Source organism: Puma concolor, chromosome A1 (assembly GCF_028749965.1).
Source record: "Puma concolor isolate L17-30 chromosome A1, mPumCon1.1.hap2, whole genome shotgun sequence".
Lineage (NCBI taxonomy): Eukaryota > Metazoa > Chordata > Mammalia > Carnivora > Felidae > Puma > Puma concolor.
The window spans coordinates 71,837,837-71,853,480 of record NC_141667.1 but is presented as its reverse complement, the minus strand read 5'-3'; the positions used below and the strand labels follow the sequence as shown (position 1 = coordinate 71,853,480).

General features: G+C 35.6%; 1 protein-coding gene and 1 long non-coding RNA gene across 5 annotated transcripts in view; one reads left to right on the top strand and one right to left on the bottom strand.

The window, feature by feature from the left end:
• The window catches only part of FBXL17 (F-box and leucine rich repeat protein 17), a 497,785-nt gene that overhangs the window by 380,149 nt on the left and 101,992 nt on the right, over positions 1-15,644 (bottom strand). The window lies entirely within an intron of this gene.
• On the top strand, positions 9,786-10,983 carry LOC147584231 (uncharacterized). The gene is made up of 2 exons (XR_015243965.1): positions 9,786-9,831; positions 10,693-10,983. It is a non-coding gene; the product is annotated as an uncharacterized LOC147584231 (long non-coding RNA).

Sequence of the window (15,644 nt, the reverse complement as noted above, 5' to 3'; positions counted from 1 at the left end):
AAGCCAAATTTACGAATCATTACACAAAGATAACAAATTAGTCCCTGTCTCTGTGCTGCTTCTTTGGTTCAGTGTTTATAAACTTATAGGAATAAATAGGGTTAAAATGAAAATGAAGTGATTCCAATTCAAAATAAGTTAAAATTTTCTGACACTGAAGTGAATTACGAAGTATGCAAGATTTTCATATGGAAGACTTTCTAAATAGATTTTCATTTGTTAAAAAAAGGTTCAAGGCTAAAAGAAAAGACAAGATAAGTTAAGCTCTGCCAGCTTTACTGATCCATGACAGTAACTTCAGTAGAACAAATCTACTAGTATGAAAGTACCAATCATTACTCTTCAAATATCCATGAAAGATGAATAAACCAGTCTTTTATTTTCTTTTAAGATTTTTTTAAGTAATCTCTATACCAAACATGGGGTTTAAATTCACAATCTCTACACCTATCATTGCTGTCAATCACAGGATCAAGAGTCACACATTCAGGCACCTGGGTGGATCAGTTGGTTAAGTGTCTGACTCTTGATTTTCGATCAGGTCATGACCTCACTGTTGCTGGGATCGAGTCTCATGTTGGGCTCTGCACGGGCAGCACGGAACCTGCTTGGGATTCTATTCTCATTCTCTGTCCCTCCCTCACTCGCTCTCTCTCTCTCCCTCAATTATTTATTTTGAGAGAGGGAGAGAGAAAGAGAAAGGACACAAGCAAGGGAGGAGCAGAAGAAAGAATGCCAAACAGGCTCAGTGCTGTCTGCGCCCTCCCTCCCTCACTCACTCTCAAGAGTCTCAATCAAGAGTCAGGCACTTAACTCACTAGGCCACCCAGGCACCCCTACATAAATAGACATTAAAAAAAAAGTCACATATTCTACTGACGGAGCCAGTCAGGAACCCCACCAGTCCATTTTCTATTTCCCTAGTTTACATTTCCTAATGCTATGTAATATTAGTAAACATAAAAAAATTGTGAAGAATTATAACAACAGTTGAGAATATATTTTCAACTTTTATTGACATTGTGATAGGGCCAAAGCCATATTTCTTCTATCCATGATCCATGGATTAGTTCTATATTCAAAACCTATTAGATGAATTAATACTATCAAGAACACAAAACTCTATTATAGGAAAAGCAATAGAATAATTTAGAATTTTGTTTTAATCAATGACTTGTCTACATTGAAAGATCTTTTCTGTTTTCATGTTTGGACACTTATTATTTCATTGCCCTTTTAGTTGCTTTGATGATATGACTAACCCCAGGCAGCTGTTCTCTGATTTCTTAAAATACTGATTTATCATTCTACGTAATCAGGGAAAAGAACAAAACAAAACTATTGGTACTCATCTTCAGGAAAGGACTTTCATTTTGATATTCAGTGATCCTGATACAATTCTTAAATCTAGACAACTGACCCAATACATTTTTTAAAAATGTTTTATTATTTATTTTTGACAGTGAGAGAGACAGAGCACAAGCGGGGGAGGGGCAGAGAGAGAGGGAGACATGGAATCTAAAGCGGGCTCCAGGCTCTGAGCTGTTAGCACAGAGCCGGACACGGGGCTCGAACTCATGAACCACAAGATCATGACCTGAGCCAATTTTGACCACTGAACCAACTGAGCCACCCAGGCATCCCTGACCCAACATATTTTCAAGTGACAGAGCCAGAAGCCATTATTCCCAAAACTACTTACTCTTCTCAACTATTCCCATTTACTATATCTAGAGTATGTTCAACCTAATACTATTTTATAATAAAGATTTAATGGAAAACACCAGCACACAGTGCAAAGATCCTACTTGTGATTTCTCAAAGCTCCACTGACTTTTGTCAATCTTGTACCATTTACAAGAGATAACTGAAGCAACCACTGTTCTCAGGGCTCACATAAACAGTAACGCACCTACTCCCAGCAAGACTTATGGAACTTGTGCTATTATTAAATATCTAAATCTCTGAAAAACAGTATTCACCACCCTAAAGTCAGGTTCTGTTTTCATTTTTATTTGACCAGCTTATTCTAAACCAGAGCACCTCAAACTTTAATGTGCATACACATCACATCTTGTTAAAATGCAGATTCTAACACGGCTGAGCCTGATGGGGGGCCTGAGATCCTATCATCTCTAACAAACCTTAAAGTGCTGCTGGTCCTCAAATCATACTTTGAATAGCAAGGTTCAAGACTGCAATTAAGTTTAACTTCTACAGAAATGTAATATACTTCTCTTCATAGACAGAAATACTTAAATGTCCTTTGGCTTTCTCTCACAAGGTGAACTAATTCCAATTCCTTCAATTTTCCAAATTTTAGAATGTGACAGATGAGTGAGTGTGGTAGAGTTGAAATATAGATACTACAAGGATCTTTTCAAGACTTAAAAATATGAAGCAAGATTTCCTTGAAATTTCACACTGTAGCTTTACGTAAGGTGCAGCTACAACAGTAACCACATTACTAACTTTAATGTTTGAATACTGGGAAATAATTTTTAATAACTCTAATGATTGGGAAATGTAGATTTATTCTACAGCATAATAAATTGCAACTACTTACAGTTCTCACAAAAATTATTAAAAAACAGTTTTTTACTATTAAAGGTAGTTAACACTATACTAGGAAAAATTTTTAACTAGCATAATGTTTTCAGGATTTTCCCACAACAGAGTAGTAGTAACTATGTAGGGAATCACTAAAAATCTAGTTGGCATTACAGAACCAATTTCTCTAAATAAAAGAACTTGAACTAAGAAAAATTAATTCTATTATCAATACTTTGTATATGTTGCATTATGTTACATAAGCCAAATATCAAACAAAAACTGTTTACATCTAAATGTTCAAAGTATTTGTGGAAAATCCTGCATAATGTATACACCTAATTTTATTTTTCTGGGTTGTATGGACTAAAGGTTTGTTAAACAACACTTGCAAATGCCACTTTGAAAATACTGTGAAGTCTGTAAGTGCATTTTCTAAAATGTTTACCCCTACTATTATTCCTAAATTTACACACACCAATCTCAATATTTGAGATTACTTTTTTCAATAAACTTCTCAGTTAACATATAACAGAAAATCTAGAGTTTCTGAAAGAGCTATATACAGAATTCTCCAAACATAGCAAAAGCAGTATTTCCAAGATATGCTTTAGAACATATTTATAAAATAGACCAAATTTTTATTACTGGACTGAAAGTGAAAAAACTCCATTATGAAATGATACATAATTACAAATTATTTCACTTCTAGTTTATACACAGATTAACAAATTTAGGTAGTTGGAAATTCTTACTTATGTAAAGTGTCAACACTTAAGATATGCATTGTAAGTTTCAGGGTGTTACTTAATCCTACTCCCACTAGGAGTAATTTAACCTTGGTAAATTATTATCTTTAATTGTTACTTTTTATTTCTATAGCACAGAGAAAATTGCTTCATTTGTCTATGGTTTATTTAACAAATATTTTGTGCCTACTCTGAAGCAGGCACTATACTAGAGTAAGACCAACTACCTCCACAGCACTTGTAATATAAACCAAAAGACAATACACAGGTGGACAGATGAATTAAATATGCCCTATGAAGACGGATAAGGTTGGATAAGAGGATAACAGTGAGTAAGTATGCTTTATTAGGCTGGGTTAAATCAGGGAAAGCCTATCTGAGGAAGTAACATATGAGTGGAGACCTACCTGTAGGATGCTATGAAAAATTAATGATCATGTTGTTTCAACTACATTTTCTGAATTTTATTATTTAAAAAGCCAAATTTCTGAGTTCTTGGGTGGCTCAGTCAGATGAGCATCCAATTCTTGATTTTGGCTAAGGTCATGATCCCAGGGTTCTGGAATCAAGCCCCGTGCCAGGCTCTGCGCTGAACGTGGAGCTTAAGATTCTCTCTTTCCCTCTGCCCCTCTCCCTGCTCACGCACTCTCTAAAAAAAAAAAAAAAAAAAATTTAAGAAAGTCAACTTTCATTTATCCCTTATAATAATAAATAGGAACAGCATAAACAACTATATATCAAAGACAAGTCTCAACTAGTTCTGGTTCTTAGTTTGATCACTGTCAACAAGGAACAAAGTTGGCTAATTTAATTTGCTGTGTGGCCAGACACATCGCACCCTCTAGTAGAGTTGGTAATGAGAAAGAAAAACTAGAGGTTTATGAGTAGGCAACTGATGGGCCAGGAGAAGAAAGAGAAATAAAGTGTCTGGATGATCCATAAACTGGATAAGCAGCTCATGAATAAATCATGAGTAAATGACATTTCTATTTTCATTTTATTCCAAAGAAGCAATAATTTTAATGGAGTAGGGGGTGTGTGTATGCACACATGCATATATGTGCCATGTCTTTTATACTAACTTCACCCAGCACTTTTCTCTTTACTTTCAAAGTATTTTATCTCAAAGTGTAAGGTTTAAAAGCAAATCTGTAACTATGAAACGGCTCTGGTTCAACGTTATCAGAAAAGGACCAGAACTTTAGATTATATAAATTCTCATGTTTTTCTTCCGAGATGCATCAGCCACTTGGCACAATACTTCAGTTATTGCAGAAAGCCTGATTCTTCACTCCTTCCCCGATAAACTGTTCAATCAGAACTATGCTGGATTTACGTATCAAACTAAAAAGCTAGAATTCAACCCCTGAAAAAATGTCAGAGGAGAGAAACTCATTTTCTTTAAAGATATATAAACACTACTCAAAAAAGGTAGATATCACTTATGACATGTTATACTCTTTTTTATAGGTTTTTAATTAAAGGACTTTAAAATTGACTATAGGAATTACCTTGGAATGTATTATTTCCTTATAGTGTTATGAAAGTTTTCAATCTATAACTTAGATGAGATCCATCATCACAGCAAAAGTACTGAGACCATTATCTCAAGATAATCCAAGATGGGAATAATCTGAAGAATTTAATGAGAAGAATGTATACAACAGGGCTAACTCCATCAAGCTTAGTTACTGGAGACAGATGAAGAAATGTGTGGATTCCTTCATTTTTTTAATGAAGAATTTCTGTTTTGGGGTCACCTGGCTGACTCAGGTGGTGGAGCATGCAACTCTTGATCTCAGGGTTGTGAGTTCAAGCCCCACGGTGGGTGTAGACATTACTTAAAAATAAAATCTTAAAAAAAAAAAAATCTTTTTAGGAGCAGTTTTCGGTTCACAGCTAATTGAGGGGAAGGTGGAAATATTTCCCATATATCTCCTGTCCCCATACATGCATAGCCTCCCCCTTTATCAACATCCTCCACCAGAAGGGTAAGTTTGTTAACAACTGGTGAACTTACAATGACCAAAGTCCTAATATTTCACAATATGGTTCACTCTTGGTGCTATACATTCTATAGGTTTGGAAAATGTATAATGGCATATATCCATAATTATGTGTCATACAGAGTATTTTCACTGACTAAAATCCTCTGTGCTCTGCCTATATATGCCTCCTCCACCAAATTCCTTCATTTTTATTTACTTTATTTTTTCAATGCAGGTTGATTTTTTTTATTTTTTATTTTCAGTAATCTCCCCACCCAACATGGGACTTGAACTCACTAGTCTGAAATCAAGAGTCTCATGTTCCACGGGCTAGACCAGCCAGGCATCCCCATTTTATATACTTTTTACATCAGCATTGGCCCCACATGATCATAAGGCTGGTGCACAGAAGAATCTTGATTCCCCACACTTGTAGCAATCTGAGGTGAGGCAAGGATATGAAAATACGATTATTGGATCTCCTCCTCACCCTCTCTACCCCTCTTCTACAACCCAGAGATCTTCCAAAAAAAGAAGACTATGCATTGGTTATCTCTGAAACTCCAGCACCTAAGACAGTACTGGCATAAAATATACATTCAAAGAATAAAGAATATTAACCGAAATCTTTTAGATGAGGTTTTCCTATCACGTTAATTTATTACTTGAAATACCAAAGAAAATATTGGTACTGCCCTGAAACGCACTTCCCCCTAATATTACTACAAATATCCGTGTGAAGTATTGTGGCTGTAGCCTGAGAGACTAGGTACTGAGAGACTAGGTGAATCCTGACAAAACCAAAAACAGCAGCAATACCAAGTACCCAAAGCGAAAAAGTCTCCTCAACAACTCTGAAACTAAGTTTTGAAACATATAGATTGAAAGACAATTTTTATTATCTCCAATCATCTATAAGACATCCATGGGAGGGGCGCCCGGGTGGCTCAGTCGGTTAAGCGTCCGACTTCAGCTCAGGTCATGATCTTACAGTTCTTGAGTTTGAGCCCTGCATCAGACTCTGTGCTGACAGCTCAGAGCCTGGGGCCTGCTTAGGATTCTGTCTTGTTCTTTCTCTGCCCCTCCCCCACTCATGCTCGCGCGCGCGCGCGCGCGCTCTCTCTCTCAAAAATAAATTTAAAAACATTAAAAATTAAAAAAAAAAAACACATCCATGGGAGGTAAAAAGGAGGGATGCCAGGCATGTTACTAGACAAAGGTTAGATTCTTAAAAACAGTAGAAACACTTAAGAATAAAAAGGAACCTTAAATAAGAAAAACTCTCAATGTCTGTAGAGCCCTATGAAGAAGTGATGGATTTCTTTACACTCCATTCCAGTGTTCAGCTGAAAAGAGGGTGCCTCCCTAGCTCATTTCCAAATGCAGCTAAGTCATGCATTTAACAGCCATTTATATAAAATGAAAAAGAGTAGAGCTTTAGATTCCTTGTTTGAAAAACCACACGTTTCTAAGGAAATTTATCTATTAAAACCAAAGCAACAGAACATTCATTAGCCATAAATCTTGAGACTAAATCCCATTTAAAATTTCTTTTCTCAGTACAAAGTTTACATACACTTTTATGTTAACAATATTTTATTAAATTATTCCTCCCATATCCCCTTTCAATATTACCAGGAGGAAAATTAAAGAATAACAGATTACTGAAATTCACCCCAAAAGTGTAATTCTTGGTAAACATCCTTTTCTGTCTCCTCTCCCCTTCCCTTACCCCTGGTGGGCACATGCACACACACCCCTTCCCAATAATTACATCCAAGCAAGTAGTAGAAATGATGAAGACAAATGATTTGGTAAATAAGGATGATGTAAAAAAAAGAAAAATAAGAATAGCAACAGCAAAGAACATAAATAATGAAAATCAATATCTAATAACGAAGCAAATTATAATAGAAATCATGACACCTGATGGGCTCATTGTTCCTCATGAACCACTGAAATGAACAATTCAAATTGGAGCTTTCTCCCCTGTCTGTTAAAGGTCTATCTTCTCTAATATCCTAAAATGTCCCAGTCACATCCACATGTGGCAGCTGCTTCTCCTCCCACTTTCCACCTAATATCTGTTTGATCGTGATGAGAAAATTCATTTCACCCATTTACTTATATTAATTTATCACATTTTTATTAAGGGCCTTCTCAATTCCAGGCCAACCTCAACTAGAAAAGGTTCACTACTGAGGTTAAGGAAAAATGAAAAGGAGAGAGGTTGCTCCAAACCCAAGACTAACTCCATGGAATAAGTCTGGACTCTCTTATGCTTTTTCTGTTCCTCCCCCACCCATTCAGGAATCTAGCAGGTGGTAGGTAGCACCCACACACGCGCATAGGCGTGGATAGCACAAAACAGCTTAAAATTGCTAATGAGCCCCTGACACCTGTTAAAGCCACAGAAGTACTCTTTATTCATCACAACACAGGATCAAACGCTAGAGAAAATATTGGAAGGTGCTACAATGCACACATTGTGAAAGATGAGTCTTTACCATGAAGGAAATTATTATTATAGGCAACTTCATGAGAATATATTTATGGACTGGTACATGCTTTGAGTTGGCTATATCTGCCAAAAAACTACAAACTATAACAACTATAAAATAACCTGCTCAGGGAGACTCAATTATAAATGCAAGGTTTTGCCATGGATCTATCTTATTTGTGACATCTTAATATTTCATGGAGTTCCTTTCACCCAGTTGGAAAACACCTTCCAAGTACTTGGTAAGAGAACTAAAGAGGAAGTGAAAGTAAGAACTCTTCCAAGATCTTCAAAACAAGGATCTCTGGCTCCCCCACTTACCACCTATGTGACTTTGAGCAAATTAATGTGTCTCGGTTTCTTCATCCATAAAATGTGGCTGATAACAACATGGACCTCACAGGGTCATAGTGAGGATTAAATGAACTAATATACTAGCATAGTGTGGGACATATACAAAGCAACCAACAAATGCTATGACTTTTATATCAAATTACCCCACACTTTACAAGTAACAGGGTCTCTTACTTCACTCACAATAAAACTAATACTCTCTTTGTCAGAAATGTATTATGTATGATTAGTGACTTAACTGTAAAAAGTTACATTATAAATAGTTATTTTTTATACATGTGGACATGTATATAAAAGTAAATTAATCCAGAGTATGGTATGAAAACCGTAATTATAATTAACAGTCAACAATAGATACTCTGTGTATATTAGGACTTTTACATGTGTTATCTTTTTTAATTGAGATATAACTAACATATACCATTTTATTGATTTCAGGTATACAACATAATGATTCAACTATTTGCATATATGTGAAATGATCACCAACCAGTCTAGTTAACATCCATCACCACATATATTTTGTTTGTTTGTTCTGAAAGAGAGAGAGAGAGAGAGTGCTAGCATGCACACAAGTGACAGGAGGAGAGACAGAGGGAGAGACAGTATCCCAAGCAGGCTCCATGCCTAGCATGGACATAGGGTTCAGTCTCATGACTTTGAGATCACGATCTGAGTCAGTATCAAGAGTCAGACACTTAATCCACTGAGCCACCCAGGTGCCCCCATCACCACATATATTTATAAATTTTTCTTATGATGAGATCTTTTAAGATCCACTCTCTTAGCAACTTTCAAAAATATAATGCAGTAGTGTTAACGATAGTCACCATGCTATACATTGCACTCCATGACTTATTTTATAACTGGAAGTTTGCTCCTTTTGACCACCTTTACCCACTTCTCATAACTGCCAATCTAGTCTCTACATCTATGAGGTGGCTGAGTTTTTTGTTTTTGTTTTTTTTAGAGTCTACATGTAAGTAAGATCGTATGTTATTTGTCTTTCTCTGCCTGACTTATTTCATTTAACATATTGCCCTCAAAGTCCATCCATGTTGTCGTAAATGGCAAGATTTCTTCTCTACAGTTGAGTAATATTCCACTGTGTGTATACGTACACACACATATATATACACACAGCTGACCCTGAATAACATGGCTTTGAACTTTATAGGTCCACTTGAATGCAGATTTTTTTTCAATAAATACAATATAGTTTTATAAATGTATTTTCTCTTATGATTTTAACATTTTTTTCCTCTAGCTTACTTTAGGAATGCAGTATATAATACATATACAAAATATGTGTTAATCAACTATTTGCTATCAAATCAACAGTAGGCTATTAGCTGTTAAGGTTTAGAAGTTAAAAAGTATACATGTATTTTCAACTGCACAGAGATTTGGCATCCCTAGCTCCTAAGTTTTCAAGGGTCAATGGTATATATAACACATTTTCTTTATCCATTCAGTCACTGGTAAGACACTGAAGTTACTTCCAGGTCTTATCACAAATGGCTGCAAAGAACATGAAGGTTGCATGCATCTTTTCAAGTCAGCTTTTTCATTTCCTTCAGATAAATACCCAGAAGTGAAATTGCTAGATCATATGGTAGTTCTATGCTTAAGTTTTTGAGAATCTCCATACTGGCTGCACCAATTTATATTCCCACCAGCAGTGCAAGAGGTACCTTTTCTCCACATCCTCACCAACACCTATTATCTCTTGTTTCTTTAGAATAGCCATTCTAAAAGGGGTGAGATGTTATCTCACTGTGGTTTTGATCTGCACTTCCCTGGCGACCAGTGATGTTGACTACCTTTTCATGAAACTGTTGGTCATCTGTACGACTTCTTTGGAAAATGTCCATTCAGATTCTCTGCCCATTTTTTAATCAGATTGTTATTTTGCTATGGAGTTGTAGGAGTTCTTTATATATTTTGGCTATTAATCCTTATTAGATACAGTAAAACCTTGGTTTGGGAGCATAATTTGTTCCAGAAACATGCTTGTAATCCAAAGCACTTTATATCAAAGTGAATTTCCCCATAAGAAATCATGGAAACTCAGGGGCGCCTGGGTGGCTCAGTCAGTTGAGCGTCCAACTTCGGCTCAGGTCATGATCTCGCTGTCTCTGAGTTTGAGCCCCGTATCAGGCTCGCTGCTGTCAGCGTGGAGCCTGGAGTCTGTTTCAGATTCTGTGTCTCCCTCTCTCCGCCCCTCCCCCACTCATTCTCTCCCTCTCTCTCTCTGTCAAAAATAAATAAACATCAAAAAAATTTAAAAAAAAATAATGGAAACTCAGATGATTCATGCCACAACCCCAAAATATTCATATAAAAATGATTATATTACTGTAATATAATACAAAATAATAAAGAAAACCCAAAATATAAAGAAATAAATAAATTAACCTGCACTTACCTTTGAAAACGTTCATGGCTGGTGTAAGGGAGACAAGAGAGAGGAGGATTTTGTGCAGGACTGTCACTATCACTAACGGAATCACTGCTATCTATTGGCTGACTGGAATCTTTTTCTTTTCAGGCAACTTTAACAAGGAACCTATCCAATGAACCTGCTTTTGTCTCCTTTTGAGTATTTGCAGAAATGTAACACTGTGTTGCTGATCTCCCACAATCCCAAAGCAAGCCAGCAAGCAAGTGAGCAAGAGAGATGGAAGAACCAACCAATGGCTCAGCTGTGATCACGTGACATTCAGAGTCACATACTACTCACATTGCAAGACAGCTCACTTATCAAGTTAAAATTTATTAGAAACGTTTGCCTCTGGAAACCAATTTGACAATAAATTTCATATATTGGAAAAAAAAAAAACGTTTGCCTGTCTTGAGGAACACTTCACAGAACAAGTTACTCACAATCCAAGGTTTTACTGTATATGATTTGCAAATATTTTCTCCCATTCAGTAGGCTGCCTTTTCATTCTGTTGATGGTTTCCTTCGTTTATATAAGCTTTGTATAGTTTGATGTAGTTCCACTTATTTTTTGCTTTTGTTGCCTTTTGCTTTTGGCATCAAATCCAAAAAAATCATTGCCCAGGCTGATGTCAAGAAGCTTTCCATTTATGTTTACTTCTAGGAATGCTATGGTTTGGGGTTATATGTTCAAGTTTTTAACCCATTTTGAGTTAACTGTTGTGCATCATGTAAGATAGGGGTCCAGTTTTCCCAATGCCACTTACTGAAGAGACTATCCTTTCTCCATTGTACATTCTTGGTTTCTTTGTCATAAATTAATTGACCATACATGTGGGGTTTATTTCTGGGCTCTCTATTCTGTTGTACTGACCTATGTGTCTGTTTTTATGATACTACTATACTGCTTTGACTACTATGGTTTTTAATATACTCTGAAATCAGGAAGTGTGATCCTCCAGCTTTGTTCTTTTTCAAAATACATATACTATCTTATTTAATTAAAAACAGAACCACAAATGTCATTACTATTAGTATCCTAATTAAGGATATAATTAGGAATATCCTATTCCTATATAAGGAAACAGAGAAGCAGAGAGGTTAAATAACTACTACTTAAGTCCACACAAGGTAAGTGACTGACTCACAATTAAAATCCAGGTCTGTATAACCCCAAAACCAGAGAGCTCCTCAACAAAATGAACACTCCCTCCACAACTATCAACTTGCTCAGAATTCCAGATAGATAGATAGAAAGACAGAAATTAATGACCTTTAAGATTACTTACCATGAATGCTGAATGAAATGCAAATGTGTAACTTATAAAGTAGATGACAAGGGTATTTCCTTCACCATATAACTACAGTGATAGTTCTAGTTGACTGAGGTAGTGCCTAGGACACAAGACTCCAACAAATCATTTGGTCAAATAAGCTAATCCAGGTTTTTGTTTTGTATGCGGTGAGGGGGGGAGAGGGAGATACATAGTAATTTAAATCAAAACAATTACATGAAATCACTAAAACAATTTTTTAAGCCACAATTTTTACTTTCTAATAACCTTGGTCTATGGTAAGCCTTTTGTGACTAAATCTTGAGTATATTTTCATTCAAAAGTAAAATAATAACCATGCCTCCCTTCTACCTACCAATACTGGCATTTTAGAGACCAACTGTTTTATTACCTTTGTTCTCATACAGGAGAAGTGAAGAAGTAAACTAAACATCTTTCAAATGCTACTTTGTGTCCAGAACTGTAAGTCTCCTACAAAAGCTATGAGATTAATCTTCACAACCACCACATTGGCAAGGTATTATTATTATTCCCATTCCGCAGGGGCAAAACACGATATTTATTCCTCTAAATTAGATCACCCATCCAGCAAAAGACAGAGCCTAAATTTGAACCCAAAACTACCTCTAAAGCTTTCTCAACCAGTGAGCAACATTTACCCTCACTTTCTTCACCAGCACTACTCTCCTAACTCAGCAGTCCTCCTCATGTACTATCCCAGAACTAATTGGATGGGGAATCTGGGTAGAAGGGAATTTATATGTAGATTTCCCCCTCATGATAATCAAGAGAAAACAATCTGAAGAGTTGTTAAACATAAAATTTTTAACACTGTATTAAAACTTGAAAACAATTAACAATAAAGTGAATGTGATCCAATATCAAATTATCTTTTATGTGTATTCCTTAGCCAAACACTTGAGTAAACTATCACTGGCGAGAAAACAATATGCCTAATTCCAAGGATGAAATAAAATGCTTAATGAATTAGCTGGACTTTTTTTTCATGTTTCCTATCCTTTTAAAACTTTGTATTTCACAACTTCATTGTACCACAGAACTTTAGGAATTGGACACAGTAGTTTATTTAAAATACTAGAATTGCTTTGTTATAATATGAATACTTTCAGAGAAGCTATCAAATGACCTTGATGATCTACACAACATTCATTATAGACTGGTAAACATTTGTGAAAATCCTTGCTGTGATGATTGATTGCATTTTTCCCTGCTTCAGTTACCTCAAACTAAATTGCCTGTCATTAAAATGATGACTTCTGTCAATGTAGTTCCTTAATCCTTCCTCAGTCCTTTCTAGCAATGACAACCTTAGAATAATATACTGTAAGTCTTTATGGATCAATAATGCTCACTATAAAACACTGCAATCTACCACCAAGATTTTTATCCCCCTATTTATAATGATGTCTGACAAGCTAACTAACAGTAAAATTTCTTACTAAGGAAAAAAAAAAAAAAGACATCTAACAAATAAGTCAAATACAATACTATAAACAGCATATGCCAATCTAAACAAGTTAAGAATTTTGAGTGAAGCTCAATGTTAGCAAAATGCTTTTATCCTAAAGTAGTTAATGACTGAGATGTCATTTGCAGACTACTCAAGAAAAAAATTATTATGCAGGCCCTTACTTAGACATTTTGAGATGATTTATGGGAGGTTATTTATGTGAAAAGGCTTCTCTGCAATGTCAGAAACAGAAAGCTTCCACTTAAAAACCATAAAAGATAAACCAACGTGCATACTCTGCCTAATTTTTTCCATAGGCAATTATAAAAGACTTTTTTTCCCACTTAACCTATATTTAGATTGTATCTTGGACATCTTTATATGGAAATTAGATTATAATTGCTTTTAAACACTACAATTTAGATGTTTTCATTTAAATCAAGAATTATTTAAAGTAAATGCCATTATATCAATGAAAACAGAGCCATGACACTCTTTACAACTGACATTACCTCTTTTATATAAGGAGTTATATTAACCATGCTTTCTCTAAATCTTCATGTGCTTCATCATTTTTTAAATTCAACCTGAAGTCTTTGACAGTAGTAAACTGGAGGGGAAAGTTTCAACAAGGTAACAGTTCACCATATTTTTCCTCCTAAATTATTTAATTATAGGATAAGAAACAATTTGTTTTTACTATTGGGCAGTTTGAAAAAAATATCAGATTTTATTGTAGTTACAGAAGAATTAACTCCACATCAATGTATCACTTTAAATTCTCCAGGGGGGAAAATGTAACCTCCATGCATTCTTCCTCAAAACACTATTAGAGGAATTAAAATTGAAGAATTAAAACAAGTTAGAGAAAAATACAGATACCAGGAAAAACAGGGCTCTAACACAGAAAAGAGACAAAAGAAATCTTAATTGGGGCACCTGGGTGGCTCAGTTGGTTAGACGTCTGACTTCGGCTCAGGTCATGATCTCACAGCTTGTGGGTTCCAGCCCTGAATCAAGCTCTGTGCGGACAGTAAGAGTCTGGAGCCTGCTTTGGATTCTGTGTTTCCCTCTCTCTCTGACCCTCCCCTGCTCACGTTCTGTCTCCCTCTCTCTCTCAAAAATAAAAAAGAACATTAAAAAAAATTTTTTTTAAAGAAAGCCAAATTGAAGGAGGGCTTAGGGCTCCAGAAAGAATATCTCTAAGAAAAAAAAACCAAACACTAATTATGTTATTAATTTGATCATATTGAGATGAGTTCTATTTTGCTCAGAATTTAAGGTTAGAATTAGTAATTTGTACAATGAAAACTAAGAAAATGGTGGGGGGGGGAGTTAACAACTCAAAAAATTCACAAAAGAGAAAAAAAGTGAACATAGAACTTTACATAGCTCTGTTGTAAATATTTACAGTTATAATAATGTGATGTAAATACAACAAAAAATGAGAAGAGAAAAAAAAAGAAAACAAAATGGTGTGGGGGGCGAGGGGGGGGAGGAAATGCTAAATCATTGTCTTTCACAGTAGAAAGACATAATTAAAATTGAAAAGTCAGGAAATACCAGAGTCAATGGGGGGTGGGGGAGGGGACAGATATAGAAGCAAATAAAGGGGGAAAAAAGAGCACCAAAAGTTGAGAGCAGGGGTGCCTGGGTGATTTAGTCAGTTAAGTATCCAACTCTTGATTTGATAAGACTCAGGTCATAATCCCAGGGTCGAGTGATGGAGCTCCATGCTGAGCGTGGAAACTCCTTGAGATTCTCTCTCTCTACCTCACTCCCTGCTCCTCCTCTGCTCATGCTCACGCATGCTCTCTCTCTCTAAATAAGTAAATAAACATTTTTTTATAGATATATGAAAAGCAGTTGTCTCTGTGAGAAGGAGGAAGGAATGGAGAGAGAGGTATCCATCTTTCACTCTAGGCCTAACATACTTTGACTTTTTAAACTAAGTACACTTACTGGTTTCTGAAAAATTTTAAATTAATTGAAGTGGAGCTACATGAATCAATACTGACAAAATCTCAAAAAGAATATTGGGCCAAAAAAAAAAAAAGGAAAATTTCAAACTGTTGAGTTCACTACTGAAGTTTAAAAGCAAACAACCAAAACAGACAGTGAGGAGTGTAGCCATTGTTAGGCGAACTGTAACTCTTCTTACTAGCAATGACATGGTGGACTAACTGACTTACCAGCTGGTTGCCTGAGTCTTCTTATGTAACAAATAAAGATAACTATAGTACTGATGATTATGATTATGTTACTTTGCGGACTGAGATAATGCGTGTGAAGTG